The sequence below is a fragment of the Euprymna scolopes genome, chromosome 20 (genome assembly GCF_053919585.1).
Source record: "Euprymna scolopes isolate OS-2025 chromosome 20, ASM5391958v1, whole genome shotgun sequence".
In the NCBI taxonomy this organism is placed as follows: domain Eukaryota; kingdom Metazoa; phylum Mollusca; class Cephalopoda; order Sepiida; family Sepiolidae; genus Euprymna; species Euprymna scolopes.
In genome coordinates this window covers 50,855,568-50,880,402 of record NC_136501.1, presented here as the reverse complement: position 1 = coordinate 50,880,402, position 24,835 = coordinate 50,855,568, and positions in this window count along the sequence as shown.

Genomic DNA, 24,835 nt, shown 5'->3' with positions numbered 1-24,835 from the left:
AAATTTTTCTCTTGCTAAGATTTTTTGTTTAAAAAGAAAAAGCGTACATAAATGAAGCCGATAGCCCAACCCGCAACTTAGATGCAAGGACACGAGCATTACTGCATACGAACATTGAAGTCTTATTCTATCATTTTTTCTTCATCCTTCCTAATAGCGACACTGTCAACTGTTATGAAAGACCCTTAGTACGCCGACATCCATCCCCAAAACGACAAAAAGACAAATAGGGGGACACTAGACTGACAATATTTCATGGGAATTGCCCGAGTTTTGAATAGTGAATCTTACTAGGACTCTGCGACCTGGGGGGGGGCGGAGTTCTCAGAACTTCATAACTATCTGAGTTCGACCTCTGACATGATCTAACGAGAGAGGTCACGGCTTGGATAGGTGTGTACACGCAGAAGAAACTTTGTTATGCGACTCATTAGGCTTATTCTGCGATGTTGTTCACATTCTGTTGTACCTGGTTTCTTAAGGTTAACAATATAAACTGACTTTTTCGTATCCTCCGGAATAGTGCTTGTTTCATACATGTACTGTTGATCAGTTTCGTGACCCATTTTAGTCTCAAGTCATCAAGAGCAATAACAAGCTCGATTGGAAAGTTGTCGAATTCTAGTGCCTTCCCTCTTTTCATTTTTCTGAAAGCACTGTATACTTCATCTAGGAGTATCAGAAGACCTTCATCACTTTTTTGTATTTCGAGTGGTGAACCCTTTTCATCGTGGTACAGCTCCTCTATATAAATGGATCATCGGTTCAAAATACTTTCTTTTTCCATGAGAATATCCCCATCTTTGGATTTTTTGAACTGTGTCCTTTTTTTCCACTCAGTTCTTATACCTTCTTGTGCACGAGTTTTCTGTTGATTTTTGTGTTTTTTTTTTTGTTTTTATTTCAGCGCAATGAAGATTTGTCCATTGTTCCTTTGTTGTGTTTTTTTCGTCAGCCTGTCCAGTCACCTTTCGCTTTCTTTCTCTCTTCCATTAGATTTAGCATTTCTGGTTTCATTCATTTTTTGTCTTTTCATTCATAAACTGCCACATTTTTTCCAGTTCAAAGCTTTAGGTAGGAGTAAAAAAAAAAGGTCAGCTGCGGGAGATTTCCACAAATCTACAGTTCTTTGCAAAGAACCTACTAGAATATGAAACTGTATTATAACGAGGTATCAGAACAGCGAATTGATGAAGACTAAGAGACCAACAAGCTAAACAAACTACAACAAAGGAAGCAGAAAACAAATCAGGAAATTCTGAAGATCAAGCCAGGGCCGTAGAGAAAGAACAATATAGCCTTCAAAAATGCCTGGGCAGACCCAGCAGGGGTGCCTCGGGCAATTAACAATAAATTGACCTCTTGTCATAGTTTGAGAAGGCAAAGCCTGAGAGTGTGGAACTCTTAGAGCTACACATGACATAGGACCATACATATCAGTCGACAGGCAATAATCCACAACCATGACCTTGACTCGGGTGGCTTTGGACTGGATAATCAATTCTTCTTAAGTAATCCTCTGCTCATTCCAACCATTGTTTCTAATCCTCTCGTACTAGCAATCGTCATCTAACTGACAATCTGTTTCACTTTTATTCCCGAGTGGCTTCCGAGTCTTGATAAGTGATAACCCATCAAAAAAAAAAAAATCCAGAATTAACAACATGTACTTACGTTTGTTGTGTGATGTGAAATGCTAAAACGAAAATTAAAACATACTAGCAGGGAGACCTGACGTTGTCCGGGATTGAATGATAATCAACGAATTTTTCACACTCATATATCTTTATTTTCATCGAAATCGGCTAAACCGACCCCCCCTTCTTTTTTTTTTACAATTAAATCGATTGCGGTGTACCGGGGGGAAGATTCATATACCTCTCCGCAGTTACTTAGTTCACAATTCATTTCATTTTAATGTAGAGAAGAAATAATCAATATGCCAACAAGTTTTTTGAATAATTCAGAGCATCAATAACACATATATTCTTATACAACTTATACAAGTAAAGGTCAATATACTTATTATACAATTTATTTTATTATTATACCAGCATTTCAGCCCGGCGTTGCCCGGGTGTTTGGTGTATGTTGAGAAAAAAAAGCGGTCAATTTTTTAAAATTTGAACCCTATTATGACCCCTTAACATTTATTGTTTTAGGCTCAAATCAAGTTATTAAGTTAGATCCATGTCCAAGAAACCTATATCTAAAAGTTCAAGTCTTTAGGCCCCAAATTGTCGGAGGAGTTTGGTAGAGTTCTCAAAGGTCAAATCGTTGAACTTTGACCTCTTAACAGCCACATTTCTGGTCGAAAAACGATCTCATAGATTTTCCCAAATCTCAGTACCCTGTATATCAAATTTCAAGTCTGTAGACTAAAAATTGACAGAGTTATTGCATAGGGAAATGTACACAGACGGACACGGACAGATACAGACAGACACACAGACACGTTCACTTTTATAGATATACTAACATTTACGCCCGGCGTTGCCCGGGTGTTTGGAGATGTATGCTGAACAAAAAAAGGGTCAATTTTTTTAACTTTGACAAGTGTTTAGACTCAAAATTGTCGGAGGAGTTTGGTACAGTTCTCAAAGGTCAAATCGTTGAACTTGACCCCTTAACATCGAAATTTCTGGCCGAAAATCGATCACATAGATTTTCCCAAATCTCAGTACCCTGTATATCAAATTTCGAGTCTGTAGACTAAAAATTGACAGAGTTATTGCGTAGGCGAATGTACACAGACAGACAGCCACACAGACACACATAAACACATAACCATTAGGCCATTTTGACACGTTCTTTAAAAAGCGTTTTCAAATCTACGTGTTCTTGACATAATGTAAACGATTCGCGCATGGGCAGTCGTGAAACAGTTGACAAAGATAAAAATCCGATGACCCCAAGTACCATTTTTTTTTTCAATTTAGACCCCTTTTTTCGGATGAAAACCGATTAAAAAGTTTTCCACCTGTCTGAATACCCTATATCCCAAATTTCAAGTCTGTAGATAAAAAAATTCGTGGACTATATAGGTTGAGAAACATCCTTACACACGCATTTTCCCTTTCATAGATATATAGATTTAAATGGGATTAATTACGCCTGAAAGGTTAAACGTAACTGTACTTTATGGATCCGCGGCTCATATGGAGAACACGCGTTTCGTCTTTATGTGCACTTATTTCATTTAAATATTATACGTTTAATTGCTTTTCTAATGTTACGAGGAATGATCCCTTTGAACTGTGGTGCGTGTTACTTTCTTTAATGGGAGATAATTTAGGGTTTTATTTTTTAAACACACCTTAGTATTTGTTGTCATATAATTGAATTCGTAAGATGTGCAGAGTGCACATTGCATATCTTTCCATTGGAAGGATGGCCTTTTAGATGAAATAAATCTCGGAAATAATATAATAAAAAATAATATTTGGCGATATTTTGTTCTAAACTCTGTTTCTTTTAATTAATTATTCCATAATTAATTAAGGCGCCAATCTTTTTAACAAAGAAAAGTTATATGCCAAAGTGATGGTGAAATATGATTAAATGTGCTTATTTTAACATTATTATTCCCTAACTTTACATTATAATACCTTAATACTTGGTTCTTTAAACCTCATAATAACAAAGGTTCATACACAATTTCAGAGAAATCGTTCTAGTAGTTCCATAAAAAAGTCGAACATTAATGCTAATCCCTATTAATTTCTAATTTTTAAATGACAGCCAGATCGACTCAGTACTTTCCGAGAAAAGTGGAACGGACAGACCTACAAACAGAGAGATACGCTAAGTGGAATATAATATAGATATTGTTCCAGTAAAATTACTTCATTGTCTCACAGTACCACAGATGAGTCGAACATTAATCCATAATTTTTCATCGAACCAATACCATAATAGTTAGTTCTCTTCATCTTATAACAAAAGACCGTACAAAATTTCAGTAAGATCGGCACATTAGTTTCCGAAAAAAAAGTAGCGCTTAAACACAAATCCATATTAATTCCGAACTGTGCATCGAACGGATGCGATAATACTTAGTTCGCTACACTTTATTATAACATAGGTCAACATAAAATGACAGCTAGATCGGCCCAGTAGTTTCCGAGAAAAGTTGAACGGGCAGACCTACAAACAGACAGATACACTAAGTGGAATATAATATAGATATTGCTCCAGTAAAATTTCTTCATCGTCTCACAGTATCACAGATGAGAATTCTTCGAAAAACAAACTCTATTCATGGAAATCCTGCTTGGTTTTAAATATATGAAGAAAAGAAAATTATTTGCAATAGTGGTAGAAAATGAGTCTTTGCTGCGGATGCTTCACAGAGTGACCAGTGAGTTCGTCTTACTCGAGCACCTGTTATGGAAATAACGATAGAATGTAGAGACTACTCACGTCTCTTCTGTGAGAAAGAGGTTGTAGAAAAGAGAACAGATTATCTCCTCTTTTGCAGGCAAGAAAAGTTCATCAGGTCTAGACTAAGAAATACGTCGCCGACTTTTTAGGAAACGAAGTTTTCGTCTAAGAGAAAAAGAAAAAAAAACATAATTAAGTGTGCAATGCTAAAAGTTTTTTTTTTTTAATCGTCAGTAAATAAACGTTTTAAAGTTTAGATTAAAAGTCTGCGTCTCATTACATATGCATAGAAATAAAAAGAAGAATATTCCGAATGAAGATCACGATCATAATTATTTTAAAGCCATTGAAAAGTTACATTTTTTTTTCAATACTTTCTCAAATATTTTAGACAATAAACTATTTTTCGTGTGATCTGAAACTATTTCGTGATTCAAACTGCAGTTGTAATGATGAAAAATGGGGAAAAAAAGAGAGAAGTTCATTTCATCAGTACGTGATGTAATAGAGCGCAAACGCGCGTATGGCAGTTGTATGCAAATGACTGAGCCGTATGCGAAGTGACGTCGCGACAAGGATTTTTTTTTACATATAGAAATAACATGTACGCAGATGCTTACGATCACGTTTTATTCGAGAAAGTATCTGAAAATGTTATTTCAATGGAAAAAAGTGAGTCAAGTTATCCCTTGTCTTCATATCCTTGCGACGAGTGCCTACATGTTAACACGTATGTAAACGTGTGCAATGTTACAAGTAGCAGTGTTCTTAAATGACTCCTCGTTCTCTCTTCCTCTCCCTCTCTCTCTCTCTCCTTCTCTCTCCCTTCTCTCTCTCGCTTCTCCTCTCTCTTTCTCGCTCTTTCTCTTTCTCCTTTTTTTCTATTGCAAAGACGTACACGAATAACGGTTAAATTTTTCTTGGGTAAAATTTTACGAGCAATTAAACGGTGGTATTATTTCATATTAGAATTTTTTTAAATAAAATTTTCCATTCGCGTAAAATATCAAAAACGCTGTTTTTATATATTACGTTAAGAAATGCAAAAAGAAAATGGTATTTTGAGTTCTTGGATGGAATCAGAAGCGTGACAGAGCGCGGACGCGCGTATGGCAGCTGTATGCAAATGACCGAGCCGTGTGTGAAGTGACGTCACGGCAAGGCAAGGAAAAAGATTATAAAAAGAAGAACGGGTACGCAGATTGATGATCAGGATCACGATCACGTTCAGGATGACCACGTTAGAGACGTGTGTGACGTTATGCGTGACGAGAGATTGAGAAATAAGGCTCTTTTCTTAAAACTTGAAACAGCGAGTTGAATTCCTTTCCTACTCCTTGTCTTTATCTCTTTTCTGATTGTTTACATGGTAACAGGTGTGTAATGTTACAGAAGTACACGGTGATAATTATTCAAGCCAAGTAGTTCTATCTTCTATTATATTTCTATTTCTACTGAGCAACTATATTTCCGTTTATTTATTTATTTTTTTCTACAAGTTCTATTTCCAACTAGATTACTTGTTAAAATAAGTGCATGGGTTAAATAATCATCTGCTTCTAACATTGATATAAAAAAGAAAGATTTCTACATTTCGTTATCTATATAAGCTTTTTTATTAAATTTATATTTGTTTAATAGAAATACTAAATGTTAAAATATTTCTTTCATTCAAATACTTGTCTATCATAATAGCCAGGAAAAGATGTTCGATTACAACGCCTAATTACATTGCTGTTTTACTGATATGATATAAGCCGCAGTTGTTAACTTGAACGTCATTTACCACAGTGAATGATTATTCCACATCTGTTACATTTCATTTATTTTTATCTACTTCATTTATTCTGAAACAAATTAGTTTTTAAAATAATAAAAAATAAATGTGTTTTTCTTACATGAAAAAAAAAACAGGTCACCACTTATCAAGGCCCGGGGGCCACTCGGGGATAAGGGTTATTTCGTGTACAGTAATCAATGAGATAGTATTGTAGTAATCATTAGTATTGGGGGGTTTGATAGAGTGTCTTACTTAAGGGGACGGTTTGTCAGAAGTTTGTTTATGTTGGACTTGAAGACATCCAAGTTGTAGTCAGGTGGGAAACAGGCAAACGGAAGAGAGTTCCACAGTCGTGCACTTCTGAGAAAGAAGCTCTGCTCATGGAATCTACGTTTGGATTAAGGCACAGATAAAGAGTGGGGAAAATTATTGACAGTAGTTTCAGCCAGACGGGTGTTTCTCGTGAAAGATTGGCGAGGGGGGACGAGAGATTGGAGCTCAGACGAGCACTTACCATGGAAATAATGATAAAACAAAGACAGGCTCACAACCTCTCTTCTGTGGGAGAGAGGCTGCAGGGAAGAGAAAAGAGCATCCCCCACTAAGCTACGAAGTCTATTTTGTACTCTGTCAAGGCAGGATAGGTTGTTTTTAGCAGCTCCTGCCTAGTACTCCATCCTGCATTACACGGACGGCGCCATTGTTAGGAGGGGGCGATAACTCCAATTTCTTCTTGGTCAAATTATACGGGAACTAAATAACAAACAATATTTTTTTCCGAACACAAAAATATTTGAAAACACAAATATTTTTTTCTATAAAAATGTATCAATATATAATTGTACAAACATTTATTGAAAAAATTGCCTAAGAAAACATAATTTTAATAAAACAATTTTTGAATTAAAGCAACGTTGGATTTTTTCCTCCGAAATTCTTTTTTAAAGGAAAATCGGCACTGTAACAAGTTTCATTTATTTATTTATTTATTTTTGGTTTCATGTTGAAGGGTCTTTCAAATAAATTAAACAATTTGAATGAAGAGAAGCGCCACCTGGCAACACTTTAGTGAAACGCACCAAAAACCATGGCGTCGTCGGTGTAATGCAGAAGTACCATGATTTCATCCGGTAGAAAAAGGCAATACTATTTTCATCGTAAAATAAATAACACTAAGTATATAACGTTTCAAGTTATTTTTAGCTCTTTTCGTATATTCGTATATGGTCATTTATTTGTTATTACTAGGGCTACGACAACAGAATATTCTTATCATTGTTTTAACTCTCGCGTATATATCCGACACAATTAGACACAGTTAATCAACCGAGAACCACATCACTATATAAAAGCATATAAGATATCAATGGATACATACTCGAGAGTCAAAACAATGAAAAGAATATCCTGTTGTCCTAATCCTAGTTATAATATACAAATGTCATAAATTATTTTAAAACCTTTAAACTGCCGAATCAACGTTAAATTTACCTCCCAACTGTTATATATATTTATAATATACTAGCGTGGGTACCCGGCGTTGCCCGGGTGTTTGGAGGTGTGTATGTAGGTAAGGACGACCCTGTTTTAACATTATAAAAAAACATGATGTCAAAAAAAATTGGAAAAAACAAAACAAAGCAAAACAGCGAACAAACTTTTTAAAAAAAAAAGGAAAATAAAAAAAGGTGTAAAAGAGGAAAAAAAAGTTTAGGTAGAAAGACAAGCTCGAACCCGAAGCATCGAGGCTAAGGCAGAAAAAAATATCCGCCACGTTAACCCTACTCCAAAGTGACATACACTTAATAACGGATAAAATTAAACCTTTTGAAAACACTTGCAGGTGGTTGAAACTAACGTCAACGTTTTCTAGGTCAAACATGACGTACTGTCGTAGTAGCAGGGTGGGAGAAAATGAAGGAACGATTTTTTGGGCACCCCTCCCTGTACAAAACTGATTATTTTATGGTGAAGGAATTAATGTTTTTGGCAAATTTTTCGATATTTGTCGGGCGATGGTTGGAGCTTTAAAATGATACCTGTCTGGCGAAAATCCGTGGCCCGTGTCAAAAATGTTTGCGAGACATACAAACGCACATACATACATACATACATTTTCGCTTTTATATATATATAGATGTATATTTAAAATATATGTATATTTAAACGTGAACATTTGTCCGTTACGATGCGAAAATTTAAAATGTATTTTATGCCTTTAATCTTTAACCTCTTGATTCAAATTCATTTTTATTGACTTAGAAACGTACCAGTAACGTATCATAAAAAAATGAGGGAACACTGACAGGAATGCTTATTAAAAACAAATATACGTACAACAAGACTTGAGCAACGTGGTCATCTTTATAAGAAGCGATTCCGTAATTATTGTGTATCTGTGTGCGTGTCTACATTTTCTAGCTTATTCGTTGCATTAGGCGAGATCAAACCATCATCAACAACAGCTGCCAAATAGCAAACAAGCGCTTGGCCTTCGGGCCAAGATCAAAGTGTAGCATCTGTTCCGGCAGATACTGCACTTAAGATAATTTGTACCAGTCAATGGAGGGGAAACCCTCTATACTGGGACAATTATTATTTTTGGTAACCAGAGTGCCCCCTTTTTGTCCTACTTTTAGGGGAGCTGGTTTTTACCTCACATTAAAAACGGCCTTGTGCCTAATTTGCTCGGTGGGGGAGCAAATAAATACCATCTGTTCCGGCAGATGCTGCACTTAAGATAATTTGTACCAGTCAATGGAGGGGAAACCCTCTATACTGGGACAATTATTATTTTTGGTAACCAGAGTGCCCCCTTTTTGCCTACTTTTAGGGGAGCTGGTTTTTACCTCACATTAAAAACGGCCTTGTGCCTAATTTGCTCAGTGGGGGAGCAAATAAATACCATCTGTTCCGGCAGATACTGCAAGCTATGACTGGCTATGACTAGCTATGACTAGCAAAGACCGGATGTGGGGGCAACCCCACATGCCTGACCTTTAACCAGCTCCCATTTCCCACCTCTCGGGAGCTGGTCCCCTTTTTCCCTTCCCCCTCCCTTCACTCCTCACATAAAAAATCGGCCTTGTACCTAATTTGCTCGGTGGGGGAGAAAATAAATACCATCTGTTCCGGCAGATACTGCAAGCAAAGACCATATGTGGGGGCAACCCCACATATAAGACCTTGGTCAATGTAGGGGCAACCCTTCATACCAATTGCCACTATCCAGCTCCCCTACTCCCCGGAGAGTTGGTCCCCATTTCCCCTTCACTCCTCACATTAAAAATCGGCCTTGTGCCTAATTTGCTCGGTGGGGGAGCAAATAAATACCATCTGTTCCGGCAGATACTGCAAGCAAAGACAATATGTGGGGGTAACTCCACATATAAGACCTTGGTCAATGTAGGGGCAACCCTTCATACCAATTGTCACTATCCAGCTCCCCTTCTCTCCGGGGAGTTGGTCCCCATTTCCCCTTCACTCCTCACATTAAAAATCGGCCTTGTGCCTAATTTGCTCGGTGGGGGAGCAAATAAATACCATCTGTTCCGGCAGATACTGCAAGCAAAGACCATATGTGGGGGCGACCCCACATATAAGACCTTGGTCAATGTAGGGGCAACCCTTCATACCAATTGCCACTATCCAGCTCCCCTACTCCCCGGGGAGTTGGTCCCCATTTCCCCTTCACTCCTCACATTAAAAATCGGCCTTGTGCCTAATTTGCTCGGTGGGGGAGCAAATAAATACCGTATCTGTTCCGGCAGATGCTGCAAGAAAAAACCAGCTATGACTAGCAAAGACCATATGTGGGGGTTACCCCACATATCTGAACTTGGTCAAGGTAGGGATCACCCTACAACCACAGTTACTATCCAGCTCCCATTTCTCACCTCTCGGGAGCTGGATCCCCCTTTCCCTCCCCCTCCCTCTCTCTCTCTCCACATTAAAAAAACGGCATTGTGCCTAATTTGCTCAGTGGGGAAGCAAATAAATAAATAAATACAAAGATCAAAGTGTAGTGTCTGTTCTTCAGATGCTGCACTTCAATTTCTTGTTTTCTCTCAGTGAAGCAGAAATCCTTCACGACTGAGCCAATTTTTATTTTCGTTCCTTTTCTCCACATTAAAAAACGACCCTGGTGTCTAACTCTGTCCCGTGGGGAGAAATTGTAAATAGAAAGCAACACCTGCCAAGAAACATTTCACAGCTAAACATGTTACTACATATGCTAGGTTAATTTTGATTTTTTTTTTTGTTTTTTTTTTGTTTTGTTTTGTTTTTGTTTTTTTCGACTACTTCATCAACTATCATCTTAAAAAAAGGTATTTATGCAGGATGTAAATAAACAAAGTACTTGTACAGTTTAATCAACACATTAAAAAATGAAAATACTGAAAAAAAAAAAGGTTATATTGTACGTGTCCGTTTTGGACTGAAGTTCTCCAAAAATATTCCACTTAATTTCATCAAGTAGTTTTTTTTTTTGTTGTTGTTTTGTTTTTTTTTTGTTTTGTTTTTTTGTTTGTTTTTTTTTTTGTTTTTTTTTACAGCGAAGAAACACGTTTTTTTTATGACAGCGTGCCCAAGGTAGAACACACCACGGGGAAATAACTTGGTCTAAAGCTCCGACATCCCTCTCCCCATCTTAAATAACAGCTTTTCTTCCTAAAAATCGAAACATGGCTACCTTTTGATTGGTATCATAGCAATCTGTTTTTTTTTCGCTGTAAAAAACAAAACAAAACAAACAAAAAAAAAACTACTTGATCAAAATTAAGTGACATTTTTTTCGAAGAACTTCATTCCATAACGGATACGTACAATATAAATTTTTTCGATATTTTCGTTTTTTAATGTCTTAATTAAACTGCACAAGCACCAAACTTAGAATTTAAAATGTCTGCGTTAATGAATCCCATGCCTTTATCTGGTTTAACTCGAACGATACATATACTACCTCCGGCTGCTTTTTTTTTTGGGGGGGGGCGTTTTGTTTACATGTCGCTCGATCTATATTTCTCTCTATACGTTTATACCGTTTATTGCTATATGTTTGTACCGTTTATTGCCATATGTTTATACCGTTTATTGCTATATGTTTAGACGTTTATTGCTATATGTTTATACCGTTTATTGCTATATGTTTATAACGTTTATTGCTATATGTTTATACCGTTTATTGCTATATGTTTATAACGTTTATTGTTATATGTTTATACCGTTTATTGCTATATGTTTATACCGTTTATTGATATATGTTTATACCGTTTATTGCTATATGTTTATACCGTTTATTGCTTTATGTTTATACCGTTTATTGCTATATGTTTATACCGTTTATTGATATATGTTTATACCGTTTATTGTTATATATTTATACCGTTTATTGCTATATGTTTATACTGTTTATTGTTATATTTTTATACCGTTTATTGCTTTATGTTTATACCGTGTATTGCTATATGTTTATACCGTTTATTGGTCTATGTTTATACCGTTTATTGCTATATGTTTATACCATTTATTGTTTTATGTTTATACCGTTTATCGCTATATGTTTATACCGTTTATTGCTAGATGTTTATACTGTTTATTGCTATACGTTTATACCGTTTATTGCTATATGTTTATACCGTTTATCCCTATATGTTTATACCGTTTATTGCTCTATGTTTATACCGTTTATTGCTATATGTTTATACCGTTTATTGCTATATGTTTACACCGTTTATTGCTATACGTTTATACCGTTTATTGCTATATGTTTATACCGTTTATCGCTATATGTTCATACCGTTTATTGATCTATGTTTATACCGTTTATTGCTATGTTTATACCATTTATTGCTATATGTTAATACGTTTATACCGTTTATCGCTATATGTTTATACCGTTTATCGCTATATGTTTATACCGTTTATTTCTATATGTTTATACTGTTTATTTCTATATGTTTATACCGTTTATCGCTATACGTTTATACCGTTTATCGCTATACGTTTATACGTTCATACCGTTTATCCCTATATGTTTATACCGTTTATAGCTATACGTTTATACCGTTTATCGCTATATGTTTATACCGTTTATCGCTATATGGTTATACCATTTATTGATATATGTATATACAGTTTATTGCTATATGTTTTTACCGTTTATCGCTATAGGTTTATACGTGTATACCGTTTATCGCTATAGGTTTATACGTGTATACCGTTTATCGCTATAGGTTTATACGTGTATACCGTTTATCGCTATACGTTTATACGTGTATACCGTTTATCGCTATACGTTTATACGTTTATCGCTATATGTTTATACCGTTTATCGCTATATGTTTGTACCTTTATTGCTATATGTTTATACAGTTTATTGCTATATGTTTATACAGTTTATTGCTATACGGTTATACCGTTTATCGCTATATGTTTATACAGTTTATTGCTATATGTTTATACCGTTTATTGCTATATGTTTATACCGTTTATTGCTATACGTTTATACCGTATGTTTCAATTAATAATATAATAATCAATGCTAATGGGAACAAATGATGGCAAGAGAACATAAATTAGTATATAGATTTAGCAATGTTAACGAAGTTATTGAGTTTCAAACTTGTCGCGAAAAAAGCTGCAAGTCTGTTTTGACAAGTTATCTCACTAGAAAAAGGTTGACGAGTACTCCGTACACATGGTGTGATTTATCCCCAGATTGTGGTATCACAAGATCGGGTGACTGGGGACGATTTGGGATAAGTTAGGCATTGTCGTGAGCCGACAGGTTTCCTCTTTAATATATGAAGAAATTACAATTTCCTATGTTAATAATACTAATATAAAATCTATAATATAAAATGTAAACTATGTGTGTGGTTTTATGTCTGCCATAACAAAATTTGACCTACACGACGGATTCTGACGAGACCGGTATTGTTTTGAAGCTCAGCATCGCGAACGACAAATATCGAAAAATTGGTCGAAAACATTTATTCCTTCACCCTAAACTCAACCGTTTTTTAGAGGGAGTGAGCCGTTTATTTTTCGTCGACATTTTCGCGAATCATCGTCTCCTTTCGATTTACTAACCTTAATTCCAACACTGGCGACTTCCGGTTGCGGGCATGGACGCATCAGCTAAGACGTTACGGTTTGTCTTCTTTTACTTTGTTTTTCTTTCTTTGCGTTTTGGGTTCGAGCTTACCTGCCTATTATTACTTATTTTTAACACCTCTCTCCTCCCCTTGGTAAAAAAGAAATATTTATTCTTATTAAAATAGAAAATAAAAATAAAATAAAAACAAAATAAAACATGCCTTTTTCTGTAGAAGACGTTTTACGTTTAGCCAAACTGGAAGAAGAATTTAACAAATTACGAAAATACGAGCTCTTACAAATTTGAGACTACTTCAAGTTAGATGCAAACTAAGCTATGAAAATAGTGGAAATAAAAAGAATTATAGCTAAACAATTAATAGAGACATTGTCGTGACTCAGTCTTTCTTTATTGCCTCACATCTTTTCCTTTCTTTGGAGGGGACAACTTGCGACCCTTCACCGCAAACACCGGAGCTGGCCTTTTTCACTTTTCCACGGGTTAACGGCCACGAGAGTTTAGTTGTCACCGCCTTCACCTTCCCCCCTTTATTTACATTGGGACTTTGGACTTATTCAATTTCGACGTATTTTTAAGCATTTTCTGCTTCCCGTTTCCACCCCAAGCTTCACGCTAATTCTGTTTTAATCTTTCTTTCTGTTTTCAGTTTTTATCTTCTTCATTTTTAATAAATCTGTTGATTACACGACAAAATGTCTTCAGAGTTTTAATTTTGGAGAAGTGTTTACGCTTTCCGTCGTAAGACTTAAAACACTCTAGGCAATCGAGCACGTGGTCTTTACAGGATGGAATGGTTAAAAAGCGAAGTCGACTGAGCAGGATTGAAGCAAGCTCCAGAACTTTTTACCGTCAACGCTACAAGAGATACTGGCCTCTTCGACAACGTAGAATAGTTTCTCACGGAGCGCCCCCCTCCGGGAAATAACAGTATATCTACACCGCTATGACCGCAGTTACATCACTCTCTCTTAGAGCTACTTAGGTGTACCCAGGCGAAGCACAGCCCCTAATCTTATCAACCGTGCCGAACAGCAAATCCAACCGGTCTTACAAATCCCACCGGTCTCACTAACCCTACAATTCGCGGTCTTCGAGTAAAGCATTTGCCGCCATCTCTGCAGCCGCCGCTGCTGCTGCTGTTGCTACTGCTGCTGCTGCTGCTGCTGCTGCTGCCAAAGCTAAAGCTGAGACAGCCAGAACACGACTCTTCTTTGCAGAAAGAGTAAAAAATAAAAATGGAACTGGAGAAATTACAGCTTGAAAAGGAGACCGCTGCTGCTGTGGCTAAAGCAGAAACTCTAAATGAAGCCGCCGACGAACTAAATGAATGGTCTAGCTCAAAACTCGATTGTATTCCTGCTGACCCCAACATAGGGATTAGAGAATACTTAGCCGACCAGGCAAATCAACCAAAACGAGAGACAACCGAACACCATTCACCTCTTAACGAAGAAATCGGTCAAGGACACCTCTATGGTCAGTTCAAACGTGGACACCGACTTCCCCCTCATAGGTCACAGAGCTCAGACGGACTTATGCAAACAGCTCCCCTCCCCCGATTATAAGTTATCACTTAGCCACTTCACATCCTGAAGTAAACGAAACTTGCTCTGGAACGACTGACTACAGCTTGATTAAACCCGATTCAAACACCGAAATTTGGCCACAGGTGTTCACGCTTATGACTTCCTCCACAAAAAAGCAACTCGGATCCCCGTGTTTTGAAAGGTTCTCTACCTGGTTATCTTTAACTAGAGCTATAGCCTAACTCATCCACATTGTTTTACCTTTTATCGAGCACGAGACACAACAGAAGATGGGTGCACCAAGTGGCACCATTGCCAACAAGCACGTTCTGTTATAGAGCTCCTGCAGGCAAAGAACGTGGTAATCCAAGCCATCCAATAGGACGTTTTTACCGAGGATCTAACACGAATAAGCGACAAGAGAGAACTTTCCAAGGACAGCCCCCTCAAAAGCCTCAGCCCCTTCTTGGACGATTGTGGCCTTCGGCGAGTTGGAGGACGCTTAACCAGACCAGACATCCCTTCAGATGAAAAACACCCCATCATCATTCCTGGCAAACACCATATAGGGTTGCTGCTTGTGCGACACTATCATGCACAGATTAAACACCAAGGGAGCCTCTTTACTGAGGAGGTCATTCGCGCAGCCGGATTTTGGATTGTTGGCGGTAAGAGGTACGTGAGCAAATCCATCAACCATTGCGTTATGTGCCGAAAACTTCGGGGCACTACCCAAACCCAGAAGATAGCTGACCTTCCTGCTGATCGCCTCCTGATCAACCCACCTTTTATTAGCATCGGCCTAGAGGTTTTTGGCACCTAGACAATTTCCGCACGCAGAACAAGGGGTGGCTTTGCCAACAGCAAACGTTGACCAGTGATATTCATATGCATGAGTTCCAGAGGTGTCCACATCGAAGTGATTGGATCATTAGAGCTAGGTATAGAATCCAACCTAGATTTTAACACCATCCAAAGGTTTTTGGGGGAGCAAGGCTGCACCTGATGGTTCACCCCCCCATGCTCCCCACATGGGAGGGGCTTGGGAAAGGATAATCGGCGTGACGAAGAAAATCTTGAAATCCATGTTGTTACCTCTATCATGAATGTCAGACCTCTCTTAGAGGTATCTACAGATCCAAATGACCCCTGCATACTCACTCCTGCCACCCTCCTAACTCAAAAATCACGAGAACATTTCATCCATGGACTTGAATTTGGGCCAAAAGATATCATAAAAAGCCAGTGGAAATACATTCATCATCTGGGGGAAATGGCGGAAAGCCTACATAGCTTCACTCCAAACACGGACAAAATGGACTTCAAAGGAATGTAATCTTAAGGAAGGGGACGTAGTGCTGTTGAAAGACAATCAGACAGAAAGAGGTTCATGGCCCTTAGGGCTTGTCACTCGTGTTTTCCCTAGTGCGGACAGGCTCGTCAGGAAGGTGGAGGTAAAGGTGTCCAGGAAAGACGGCACTGTCCTTCCCATGCCTTAAAATTGATTATAGTCGGGCCCGTACCATTATGGGTCTTCCTCATCACAGCTTCAGTGACGTGTCGAACGTCAGGCGAGGAGTGTCGTGACCCAGTCTTTCTTTATTGCCCGTCATCTTTCCCTTTCTTTGGAGGGAACAACTTGTGACCCTTCACCGCTAACACCGGGGCCGGCCCTTTTAGCTTTTCCATGGGTTAACGGGCACGAGAGTTTAGCTGCTACCGCCTTCACCTTCCTCTCCTCGGCGTCAGACCTTCGCTATAAGTCTTTTCTCCCTTTATTTACATTGGGACTTAATTTCTTACTTTCTATTTCGTTAATATTTTGGACTTATTCAGTTTCAACGTATTTTTAAGCATTTTCTGCTTCCCGTTTCCACACCAAGCTTCACGCTCATTCTGTTTTATTCTTTCTTTCTGTTTTCAGTTTCTACCTTCTTCATTTTTAATAAACCTGTTGATTACACGACAAAATGTCTTCAGAGTTTTGAATTTGGAGAATTGTTTACGCTTTCCGTCGTAAGATATAAAACACTCTAGACAATGGAGCACGTGGTCTCTACAGGACGGAATAGATATATTTTACACTCATGTAGTGTCGAAACAGATAGACACGGTAACTTACGTCTCCATCTAGAAATAAAGAAAAAATAAAATATGCAAGAAAAAATCGAATTAGAAAAAAATCGAGTTGGAGAAACTAAGATTACAACTAGAAATTAGAAACCAAAATGCAAATGAATTTTCTGTTAATTTAATTTTTCGATTCCATATATATATATATATATATATATATATATATATATATATATATATATGTATAATAAAATTATCTCACTTTTCCCCGCCACAACAGTTTCAACAAGAAAATAACTGGACACTTCGAAAACAAATATTTAACATTCAACGCTTAAAACACTCCGCGAAATAATGTGTACATTTCATCCCCGTTAAAAAAATTACATTAATTCTGATTAAATTGCACATCTTAAAATCGTATTTCCTCAAAAATGGTAGCAAACACTTTTATTCCCTATTCAACATGTCCTCCGATTTTTCTCACGTCACTGGTCGAACTTTATTATTTAGTATCAGTATTCGTATAGCACCGTTGCTTCTCCGAAGTAGAGATATCAAAAATTGGATAAACAGTCTAATCGAAGCCTTCTGTTTCCATTACAATATAAGAACAACATTATTATGATACATTTATTGCGTTACATAATTAAAATTACATTTCTTTACATAATTACAAAACCTTTAATTTCTGCAAATATAAAAATACAATAACGAAATAACGACTAGATTTACCCATAGAATTAAAATCGTAAACTGGTCCTGGCGGCATTTCAATTATATTGCTAAAAAAGATTCAACCAAAACTAGCTCCCATACTTACAAAGCTGTTTAAGCGTTGTCTTTAGGAGAATTGCTTCCCGACACCATGAAAAACATCATCATATGACCCGCATTTAAAAGTTCAGGTTATCGGCCATCTCCCTCTCGGTACAGACCAATAAGTCTCCTGTGCGTCATGAGTAAGTTGCTGGAATCTGTTAAATAGAGAAGTAGTCAACCACCTCAGCAAAAATAACCTCCTCGGCGACATGCAATATGGTTTCCGTTCTGCTAGATCTACAACAGATGTGCTAACAGTTATACCTCATATGATTAGTGAATCTCTTGACGGAAGGTTCCTTTCTTGGGCTATTGCTCTTGACATATTCAAGGCATTTGATAGGTTGGTTGGTTGTTTTTGTATTACGGTATATCAACCCTTTTCGGGTTATTTAATGCCGAATCCAAAGATTTTTAAGAAAAATATTTTTAATAGAATATATTTGTTATTTTCACGTCGGTTTCTATTTAACCCATAGTTGGGACCCTAACAGGTACTACCACTCCGGGTCAGAGTGGATCTGGGAGCAATGCCAATTAAAGGGTGGCTCCACACTCCCCAAAGCCCACAAGCTGGGACCTCACCTCTGGATATAGTTTAAGGTCATATCCAGGACCCCAATTGATGGACTTTTACCCTCTGCAGGGGTGGGGGGGGCAGTTGGCGTAATCTAATGCCCCACCGACAGGGCCCGCATTTGATAGGATATGACATAAAGGTCTACTCCGCAAGATCTCCAGCTACGGTATAGCTGGAAATCTCTTCTCAATTATTAAATCATTTCTCTCTGATAGGTTCATAAGAGTAATGGTTGATGGGTAGAAATCAGAAGCTAACAGTATTAATGCTGGGGTCCCTCAGGTATCCATCAAGGGTCCATCCTGATTGCATTTCTCTTCTTGATTTACATCAATGATTTTCCAAATGCATCCTAAAATAATTCGTAGACATGTTAACGACACTAGCATCTACGGCAACACTTAAAAGGCTGTAAATGACTAAGTTCTCTGTTATTCTCCCTCCTTTTATCTTGAGTACTTGGTGTAATGGAGAAAAGGGTGGCTGGTTAATTTTAATGCATCTAAAACCAAGCTTTTATCTTTAGATCATCAACGCTCTGACCCCAGTTCTAATTTTAGTAGCAAAGGTGGGGAATTACAGATTTACCAAAAAAAAAAAAAAAAAAAAGAACACGAAGCGTAATGGCCGCATTTTAGTCAACAGTTAAAGCGACATTATTATGCATACATTTTTTACATTACGAAAACAATTTTAAATTATTGCAATTCTTTGCCCTATTACAAAACCATTCATCTATAAACAGTTACAATTAGTACAACAAAATATTATGGCGATTAGGTGCCTTCATATTTTCATTAATGTTGACATTCAGGTTATTTTCATTTATATAAATTAACGTGCTATGATGGTCGATTCAGCTCTATAGCGTGGTGGGATATGATGCCATTGTTCCTTTACGGTTGGTACAATTCCTTTCATTTCAGCATCATTAGATTTTAAACAATATGAAATATTAACACGTTGATAAAAAGTAATTTTTCGCTACTTCTTTAGGATTACATTTAGAATTTTGGTGACCCAAAATAAACGGGCCCCAACTCTAATTAATCACGTGTACACGGGGCCTGTTTGGGGGGTTACCCTTTATATATATATATATATATATATATATATATATATATATATATATATATATATATATATATATACTGTGTAAGCAAAATCAATACTTCAAAAAAGGTGTTGATGGCAGCAAAAAGTGTATTTCATTTTACGTTACAATTGTTTCCATGCCCAGTCGACAATTTCAAACATTATATCGTTTGAAAATTTTCAAACCCCAGCATTTCTTCAAACTTGACAATAGAACATTGTTTGAAGAGAAAGAAAATGAAAGATAAATTCCCTTAACGGAAAAAGCATGTGAGAAACATTTACCCTTGAGGTAACCTCCACGGAAAGCTCATTTAAATATTAATATATCACCTAATTTTCGCATCCTTATTTAAGAACAAAGTCATAAGAATCTCCCCAAAAACCCTTAGCCGTTTAAAAGTTGCCAGGAGATATAACGGTGAATTGTGGACTAGAAAAAATAGAGAGTGCCTTTTTGACATCATAATGGGTGCCCCTGACTCCTTTTGGTTACTGACTTGGTGGGTCTTTACTTACTAAAGGAGATAGACAAGAAAATTCCAGGTTTAAATTGGGGACTTTATAGGGATGACGCACTTTTCGTAGTTAATTCTAGCGATCGTATTACGGAAAAATCAAGAAAAACATTAGAAGTTTTTTTTTTAAGGAATTTGGATTAGAGATAACAATTGACAGTAATTACAAGATAGTTAACTTTCTAGACGTTACCCTCAACTTAAACGAAAATACATACGAACCTTATCACAAACCTAACCAGAAAACATTCTACATAGATTACCGATCGAACCATCCGAAATGCATGCAGATGGCGTTGATCCCTCAACATTTCTAAAAAGAGTTTCAGAACTTTCTAAGAATGAGAGTCTTTTTGATAAAAACAAGGAATACTACAATGATGCCCTTATGAGATCGGGATACAACGGATGTATTGAATATAATAGGACCAATAATAGTCAGAACAGCAAACCTAACTGCACAATCTCGTATAACATGGTAATGAAAGCTAGAAAAAAAAACAAAGATCAATAAGGGAAACGTTGAAAGTGATCAAAAGAATAGGAACGGTGGGAGGTAATAATAACAGCAGAAAAGGTAAGGATGAGGGTGGTACCATTAATAAAAGAAATAGATGCAAGAGACAGGTTTGGTTCAATCCACCATTCAGCGAGCATATCAAAAATAATATACCTAAGGAATTCTACAGAATGATAGACCAAAACTTCCACCCGGATAATAAATCAAGCAAAATAATAAATAGGAACTCTGTAAAATTACCTTTCCCAATGTCCAGCAACTTAACTAACATTATAATGAGCTCCAACAAAATAAGGAATAATAACCAATTAGCATCAAATGAAAGTATTTTATACAGAAAATGTAATTGCAGAATACCTGGGAATTTTCCGTTGAGTGGGAAATGTCTAACCTCGGAAATAGTGTGTAAATGCGAGATAAAAACCGACAATACCAAGAAGATATATCTGGGGGGCACGGGAACCGTGTTTAATGACAGATATAGCAACAACGTAGTATCCTTTAAAAAGAAACCTGAGATAGAAACTAATAGCGATGGCGTTAACGATAGCAGGGGAGGGGTACAAAAATCAGCATTAAAAATAAAAACAAAAAGAGGAATACAACTGCATTAGGTGATTGGGTTAGGGAACTTAACAGAAATAATGAAAATTTTTAATTAAAATGGTCAATAGTGGACAGGGGGATGAAGTACAGCCCTGGAAAATCAAAAAGGTGAAATCTGTGTTTATTGGAAGCCTTTTACATAGTGAATTCTAAAGAGGAAATGTTGAGTAAAAGACTAGATGCCATACAGGGATGTCTTCACAAGAATAGGTTTCTGCTATCACGCCTTAAATGTAACTGAGGTATAACTTTTTACAACAGTAAGGATCCTCGGATGCTAAGATTAAATTTTAATGTATAGTTAAATAGCTGGGAATGATAAAATCTAAATGAAGGATCCAAATCTAACATGCAAATATAGTTTCTATTATTCTAAACTGGGTAAGAAATATTTATAAAGTATAAAGCTCATCTAAGAATACAATTTTTGTATTCAGTTGTAGCAGTATTGATGGATAAATAAGTGATACCCTCTTGAAATCAATAAAATAACTTAACAATAAACTAGCAATTATCATTAAAAAATTAAATTAGCAATTTGGGGACTTGAAATTAATTTAATTGATTTTGTCATCTGACATCTTAAGTTTGTAGAATCCAAGAATGTTTTTATTCATAAAGTCTGAAGAAATGCTGGTTTTTGAAAATTTTCAAACGATATAATGTTTGACATTGTCGACTAGGCATGGAAACAACTGTAACGTAAAATTAAATGCACTTTTTGTTGCCATCAACACCCTTTTTGAAGTCTTGATTTTGCTTACACAGTATAGTAATGCTCAATTATGAAATATGATAATTTTGTAGCTTACTTTTTAGGTCATATCTTTTTGGCTTAAAACTTATTGGTATATGAAAATGTACTGGATTACACAAACTCAGTATATTATATACACGTCTATATATATATATATATATATATATATATATATATATATATATATATATATATATATACAGAAAATAATTTATAGTGTACGGACTAGTCATGGAACGAAGATGTCACATTCCAAGAATCACGCCAGTAGTAGTAGTAGTAGTAGTAGTAGTAGTAGTAGTAGTAGTAGTAGTAGTAGTAGTAGTAGTAGTGGTCCGAGGAGGAGGATTTTTATTTAAGGTTATCGTCAAAATTCGCATTACAAACGCGTTCTGCGGTTTAATCTACGAATGCCCAACAGTGTACATATGTAACATAGTGCGATTATAAATGCGTGTGGAACGACGTCACCGGAAAAGAAAAAATAACAGACTATAAAAATAGAGAAAGAGAACGATTATGTGGACAACGTTCGTGAACACATGCGAGACGTGAAGGACACTCGAGAAGAGGATCACATGCGGTAAAGAGAGAACGAAGAAATAAATGTCGTTGCTACAAAGTACAACCGATTTTCTAATCGCTGTCTTGGTCTCCTTCGTGACAAAAATTGCACTCATCATATGTTGGTTCCCAGAAAAAATAGAGTACAATGAGACTGAAAAGTTTTCACTGCTAAATTAAATAAAAACAATCTTTATTTGAACTTTTAGCACATACCAAGTATAATATAAAATATATCTATGAACTTTTAGCATATACCAAGTATAATATAAAATGTATTTATGACCTTTTCGCACATACCAAGTATAATATAAAATATATTTATGAACTTTTCGCACATACCAAGTATAATATGAAATATATTTATGAACTTTTAGCACATACCAAGTATAATATAAAATATATTTATGAACTTTTAGCACATACCAAGTATAATATAAAAAATATTTATGAACTTTTCGCACATACCAAGTATAATATAAAATATATATATGAACTTTTCGCACATACCAAGTATAATATAAAATATATTTATAAACTTTTAGCACATACCAAGTATAATATAAAATATATTTATAAACTTTTAGCACATACCAAGTATAATATAAAATATATTTATGAACTTTTCGCACATACCAAGTATAATATAAAATATGTTTATGAACTTTTCGCACATACCAAGTATAATATAAAATATATTTATGAACTTTTCGCACATACCAAGTATAATATAAAATGTATTTATGAACTTTTAGCACATTCCAAGTATAATATGAAATATATTTATGAACTTTTCGCACATACCAAGTATAATATAAAATATGTTTATAAACTTTTAGCACATACCAAGTATAATATAAAATATATTTATGAACTTTTCGCACATATCAAGTATAATATAAAATATATTCATGAACTTTTAGCACATTCAAAGCATAATATAAAATATATTTATGAACTTTTCGCACATACCAAGTTTAATATAAAATATATTTATAAACTTTTAGCACATACAAAGTGTAATATAAAATATATTTCTGAACTTTTCGCACATACCAAGTATAATATAAAATGTATTTATGAACTTTTAGCACATACCAAGTATAATATAAAATATATTTATGAACTTTTCGCACATACCAAGTATAATATAAAATATGTTTATGAACTTTTAGCACATACCAAGTATAATATAAAATATATTTATGAACTTTTAGCACATACCAAGTATAATATAAAATATATTCATGAACTTTTAGTACATACAAAGTATAATATGAAATATATATGAACTTTTAGCACATACCAAGTATAATATAAAATATATTTATGAACTTGTTCTTTTTTTTACATTAAACCGGTTATTTTTTTCATTAAAATCAGTTGTTACTTTTGTTTATTATTTTCTTCAAACATCATATTGGTGAGTTTATTTTTTTTGATCGCATAGACATGATACAACTTTGAATCATACCCTTTTTATTTTAATATTTTCATGGACTGTTTTTTCATCAAACATCACAGGTTTTGGTATATTCGTATACTTATTCTTTTAGTCAAATATAAATATAGACCTTTCATAATAAAACTATATTATGTACTGCTTTTTCTGCAAACATTTTTATAGTACGTACTAACTGGAAGCCTGGCGTTGCCCGGTCGTACAATATGCTTAACGTGATATTTTTCATATATTTATTTATTATAGAATCAATCATTCATTGAATATTATATATTACGAGGATATATTTGCCCGGTGGACTAATTCGCAAAAAAAAAAAAAAAAAAATAATAATAATAATAATAATAATAATAATAATAATAATAATAATAATAATAATAATGATAATGATAATAATGGCGTTTATCAGATTCCGTCTGTGTTTGTTTACAATATCACGTCAGTTGATATTTAGGCTTGACGATGAATGCCTTGGAAATGTCATTTCTCATTAATGTTTATTTTTAAAATATGCAAACAAAGAAATGATTTCCGGTGATTTTAAATGGTAACTCTGTGCGTGATGTTGCCAAGCTAATAATGATAATAATGGCGTTCATCAGATTCCGTCTGTGTTTGTTTACAATATCACGTCAATTGATATTTAGGCTTGATGATTAATGCCCTGAAAAAGTCACTTCTGATTAATGTTTAGTTTTAAAATATGCAAACAAAGAAATGATTTCCGGTGATTTTAAATGGTAACTCTGTGCGTGATGTTACCAAGCTAATAAAAAAAAACTCGATTCCAATAAAGCAACTGGCTCTGTCGGCATTCCTTTTATAGCGCCCCAAAGCTTAAACCAGAACTAGTTCACATACTTACAAAGCTGTTTAGGCGTTTTCTTAAGGATAATTGCTTCCCAACACTCTGGAAAACATCAGTATCATCTCCCTTTCAATACAGTCAAATAAATATACTGTGCGTCATGAGTAAGTTGCTGGAATCTGTGTCAACCAGTTAACTAAAAATAACTTCCTCAGTGA